Source organism: Dermacentor albipictus, chromosome 1 (genome assembly GCF_038994185.2).
Source record: "Dermacentor albipictus isolate Rhodes 1998 colony chromosome 1, USDA_Dalb.pri_finalv2, whole genome shotgun sequence".
NCBI classification, from domain to species: domain Eukaryota; kingdom Metazoa; phylum Arthropoda; class Arachnida; order Ixodida; family Ixodidae; genus Dermacentor; species Dermacentor albipictus.
In genome coordinates this window covers 503,281,259-503,287,245 of record NC_091821.1, presented here as the reverse complement: position 1 = coordinate 503,287,245, position 5,987 = coordinate 503,281,259, and positions in this window count along the sequence as shown.

The window sequence follows — 5,987 nt, the reverse complement described above, 5'->3', positions numbered from 1 at the left end:
AAATGCTCTCTGTTTCTTTCTGTTCTCAAAAATATATATATATATACGGCGTCCAGGCACCACGTATTTAACGCGCTAGAGCTGTTTTTCGCACCCGTACCCAGTGCCTCCCAGTACGCCGCGCCTGCCCAGCACCCCAGCATCCAGCGCGCGGCAATGGGCCCATAATCCGGCGCTGCACTGGACATTGGGTTTTGCAATAGGCATACTTGCTTATGTGCCAAAGCTCTCAACGTGTAGGCAGTCTTAAATATTACTGGTGAATAAATGACCAACCATTAGTGTTTCGACTCTGCATGGTACCCCATTAAATTTGCTGTAGAAACGTACCCACCTACTAGCAGGCACTGGATATCAGCCACACCTTCAAGTGCCACTTCATTATGTGCCTTTTCACTGCAGGGATTCGAAAAGTAACCTTCTGTGGGAGTGTAGTGAAAGTTTTTCTCTCACAGGATTGACATAGCTACAATATGGGTTATAATGCAAAACACAGTAAAGGCCCTTACCGTATGGTAAATAACGGCATTAATTCCTATTGCATCCTGCTTCACATAAGCAGTAGTAGATGAAATATCTTTACTTAGTTATGTAACCTCTTTCATGTTCAGAAACAGCAACCAAAGCAGTGGATTATCCTGAAAATGTGAGCTGGTTTTTTATGACAGTTCTGTGAAAGCAGTGTGGTGCATGGGTTTGAATGGGATCGAATAAAAAGCTTTTCCGCTTTCAGAGCGATTCGTGCAGACGGGAGCAGAGCACCCGGTCATTATATCATTCCGATGGCACTGCGCGGACACTGCGATGAACCAACTGTGAGATGCGCTGCGCACGTTGTGTTGTTGCTCCGCAGCTAGCGCGCACGCGAACAGCGAACCAACGTTACTAGATTACTTTCAGTTGTCAAACTCCGCCGCGGCACCTGGCCCCTTTCTGTCGCGCCCGCGGGGTGGCGCGCGCGACACTGTCGGCCCGAAGGCGGGTGGTGCGAACAACGCTTGTGCGGGTGGACAGAGACGCCGATGCGTGTAGAAGCGTGCCACGTTTTGCTCGTGTTTCTTATTTGTGTGCCAGGAAAATGCTGCACGCCTTGTGAGCAAACATACCTGCAATGGAACAATGAAACGGCAATGAAACAAGAAAAAACACGAGAACGAGACAAAGTGATAGCTAGGGAGGGCGCAGCTCTCTTCCTATCACTTTGTCTGTTCTCGCTCCTGTTTTTTTTTGTGTTATTAAATGTCGGCGAGCATTCTACGTCAACATAGTTTATCAGACCACCGCCTTTGAACTTCGTGCGCATTTCCTAAGTGATATAAAATTGTTACACTAATCATGTCAGGTCATCAAAGATTTTTTGGAACTGCTGAACTTGACAGAACAGAATGCAATTCAAAAGAACCTGAAGGTTTTTGCACCACAACAAACGACAAAGTCACTGCGAGTAACTCTGATGTAGACTTTAGACATTGTCGATGATCTGCCGCGTCCAGGTGTGCTCTATGTTTCGACAGCCAAGTTACATCAAGATCCACTGGAGGTAAGACACACTGTTCACATTTGTTGTGACTACATTCAGATTGCACTGTTTGCTAGGAAATTCCCTCTCACGTTTCTTTCAGCAATCCATAAGACTAGTGCGTTCCTTCGGTTGAGATGAGTCCCATCCTACTATAACCAACTTCACGCAGATATTCCGCCTTCTAAACCTGTATACACCTGTTAAAACAGCGCTACGTGGTAGTGTGGACGGTGTGCCAGGACCTGTGCTCGTCAGCATCAATGACACATTCAAGCAGACGAGAGAGCCTGCAAGTAAAAAAAGTAGTCTTCGCAATGCCATTGAGGCGACGTTGATAAGTTGCCTGGAGCGAAGCAGCTCACCAGAATGTGCTTGCAATGAGCATAGCAATGAGCAATGAACATGGGGGACAATGTTGTTTATTATCTGTGTGGATATGTTATTCGTAAAGTCACAAAGGGTGCCCCATGGGATCTATGCATAACGGACATAAGCTTTGAAAGCCCAGCAGTTGGCTGTGACAATTACTTGAGTGCAGAAGTCTCAAGCAAGGTTCCTTAAAGCACCCGATGCCAAAGATACTGGGCTCTATGAAGACTGCGAACAAAAGTGTGTCGGCTTCCCTGGATGAGGCAGGCCTTTGCGGAGAGATATTTTGGAAGGTTTTAGATTATCTAGAGGGGTGCTGCCTCCCTCTTCTTGGTTGTGCAGCGCATATGTTCGCGTTAACGTGCGAAGTACTGAATTTCTTCATTGTTATGCGGATGCAGTTTTACTTCAGGGATGCAAACTTTCGACTAGAAAGCAGTCATAAGGTAGCTGTAGCAACCAAGAAAGCGCGTCTTTTGTGAATATCGATGCATAATGCTTAGATTCATCAATCCCGCGTTGTACTGGTCCTATTCTTTTTTTCATGTGTACATAAAACATTACACTAACGAAAATCCTCACTCTCCTATTCATTCGCCTATTAGCTGCTTTTTACAGAGTGCACAATGTAAAAAGGCTATTCTTTGAATATTTAGCGCCACGAAGTGCAGCAAACAAAAAAAAATTGTGGCATTGAGTCGGCGGCGCGCTGCTGCTTTGGGAAGCTTCCGCAGCCTACCGGGCTACAGTGTAACCGGGCCAACCATGGCGGCAGCGCCACCTCGCGAGAGGAGACGGCAGAGGGTCACCTTCTCGCGCCGCTCCCAGGCGGAGTTGTACAACTGAAAAGTATCTAGTAGCGTTGCAGCGAACGCCAAGATCGGCCGGATTCGCTTTGAATTTGACTGGCGATAACTTGTGTCAATCCAGTTCGCTGCAGCGGCGGCGTCGGGAAATACAAAAATTGGTCCGGGCATCTGCTTCTCCGCAATGCACGGTTGCTTGAGTACCACGTGATGACGCTCTGCCAATAGAGGCGCTAGCGGCGTGATAAAACAGACGCGCAACTCTGCTACCTGTGGAAGCATATACAGTAACTCTAAGCGCGAGGTGGCGGCAGCGCCACCTCGCGAGAGGAGACGGCAGAGGGTCATGTTCTCGCGCCGCTCCCAGGCGGAGTTTTACAACTGAAAAGTATCTAGTAGCGGTGGTCCAAAGCACGTCCAAAGCGCACTACCACCGCCTTTTAAAAATCCAACGGGAGCCAAGCCAAATCAGTATTAGTTGGCTATTTGGGTGAACACAACTATAGTGTACTAGATTAGGTGTAGTGGGCCAAGGGAAGGCCCTGGTAGGCTGCGCGCGTGAAGCTCAAATCCCAGAAATCTCAAGCGGCCGCGAGGTGGCGCAGCTGCGCCTTTCACCTGGGGATTCCGCCGCGGCGCAGCGGTTGCTTGCGGCTTGCGTGTCTCGACGTGCTTCTTGTGTGGTTGACGCTTCGCTGTCCTCCGATGTTCGTGGTGTACTGCGTTTTTTGTTCACGATGAAGCCTCGACGCAGGAACTACTGCTTCGCGCCTGGTTGCAGGACGGGGTATAGCGGCGCTAAAAACTCGCCAAAGCTTTCTTTGTTTGGAGTCCCCGATGACGAATGCAAGCGCCGGATTTGGGAGCGCAACCTTCATCGTGCTGACAAGGCTTTAGAAGTGACTGACGCCCGGCCACGGCGGCCGCATTTCGATGGGGGCGAAATGCGAAAACACCCGTGTGCTTAGATTTAGGTGCACGTTAAAGAACCCCAGGTGGTCAAAATTTCCGGAGTCCTCCACTACGGCGTGCCTCATAATCAGAAAGTGGTTTTGGCACGTAAAACCCCAGATATTATTATTATTATTAAGTGACTGACGCTCTTTGTTTATTTCAAGAAACCCCTAAAGGCCCTCACAACGAGGGTATTACATAGGGGGGTGACAAAAATTCTAGAAACATCGAGCGAAGCGTATTCAAGGAATAGGCAACAAGAAAAAAAAAAACAGAACAACAACACTCAATGAGACATAATGAAAAAAACGCAACATAGTAAACAGAACACATAAAAAATATGTATGTATATTAAAAATCGAACACATTGCGGTAACGGAACAAAACTAGAAGAAAAGCTACTCATCACATTCATTTTTTAGAAGTTCATGAAATTTGGACGAATTCATTTCAGTCGCGATTGAAGCAGGCAGCTGGTTCCACTGAATAATTGTTTTGGGTATGAATGATTTCGCAAAAGATGAAGTGCGGCAAATGATGCGTTTGATCTTGAAAGGATGGTCACGGCGTGGAAAGACCGCTGATGGTGATTGAAAGAAATCGTCATGAAGCAACGGATGATGGTAAATTTTGTGAAAAAGTGTTAAGCGAGCAAGTTTGCGACGATGGGAAAGGTTATCAAGACCGGCACGAGCCTTTAACACTGTGACGCTAGTGAAACATGAGTAATCTGAAAAAATGAAACGAGCAGCACGGTTGTGCAGGGATTCGATGTTATCTATGAGGTAAGTTTGATCCGGGTCCCATATGGCTGAAGCGAGCTCGATTTTCGGTCGGATTAGGTCGGAAGTGAGTTGCACTTCGAGGATAAGTACATTTTGAGAGACTATGTGCATGTGATTGATGGAAAAGAGGTGCGCCTTCCGCGTGGAAAGCCATCGCTTTCACCGGACGCTGTGCCCACTATACTGCCGAACCTTCCGAAGTTGCACTTCCTTGTTAAGGGCCTCAATAGCTCAAATGCCACAAAACGGCAGCGAGCTAAACATCTTAAGCTCAGCAGGAGCACGTGAACTGCGGTTCCTCAGTACTTTTTCCTTCAGTGCTGTATATTTGAATAAAATAAATGCTGTTCTGTGTGTGGTAAAAGGCTCCTTGTTTTTTTCGCGAAGTCTCCGCATAGCCCTACTTGTAACCAATATATGCAGTGTTGCATGCTTTTTTTTCTATTAAGCGTCCATAGAATTACCGTTGAATCGACTTCATAAAATACATTCGATGCGCGCGCCAGAACGCCGCTCGAGTGGGAGCATGCGGGAGTGCGGACGATGACCCAGGATGGATGGATGGATGGATGTTATGAGCGTCCCCTTTGGAACGGGGCGGTGGCTTGCGCCACCAAGCTCTTGCTACTATGCTGCCTAATATCCTACCTAGGTTAACCCATGAGAAAAAAAAAAAAACACCCTATGAACTACCACGTCCAAATTTTCTGATACCCTATTGCGAACTGTGCTTTTGTACGTCTCCGTCCTTTGTCGTTTCCCTACTTTTCTTCCACCAATCCTCCAATCGCCTCTTACTGATGTCTATTGCGGACCTGTTTGCTTTTCCACTGCTCCCGCTGAACCCAAGGGCTTCAAGGAGGCCAGTGGTGCCTAAATCGACCGCTGGATAGATGTCTTCACATTCTAATAAAATATGCTCCGTCGTTTCCCTAGCTTTACCGCAGCAAGCACATGCTTCTTCTTCCTTCTTATATCTCGCTTTATACGTGCGTGTTCTAAGGCATCCCGATCTCGCTTCGAAAAGTAATGAGCTTCCCTTTGAGTTATCATAAATGGTTTCTTTCCTAATTTCGTTTTTTCCCCTTAAGTAGTTACTCATGGCAGGTTTCTTTTCCATTGCCGCCACCCATGAGATTAATTCAGCCTCTCTGACTTTCCGCTTGACCTTCTTTGTTGCTGTGACCTTCTTTGTTGCAGGTGAAAGGTACTGCAGCGCCACCTAGGCCTGTCTGGGATTATAGCTTCACAGCGGCTCCACTCCTCGCCCCACTACACCTAATCTAGTACACTGTAGACACAACCAACCAACGCCTCCTATAACGTCGCTCTCTTTTCCATTGGGAGCTCTCTGCCGAGTGTTGCGACCAGGCGCCGCAGGACGGCGCGCGCCACCGTACCGGTCCCCATGGCAACCACTGCCGCCGCCGCCGAAAGCTCACGACGCGCCAGCCGCTTGGCTGCCGACGTCGCTCCCGGTAGCGTGTTTCTATTTAGTTCTCGTTTGGCTTCTCGTTTTTCTGCCTCCCACCCGTGTGGCAGCGACTTCTG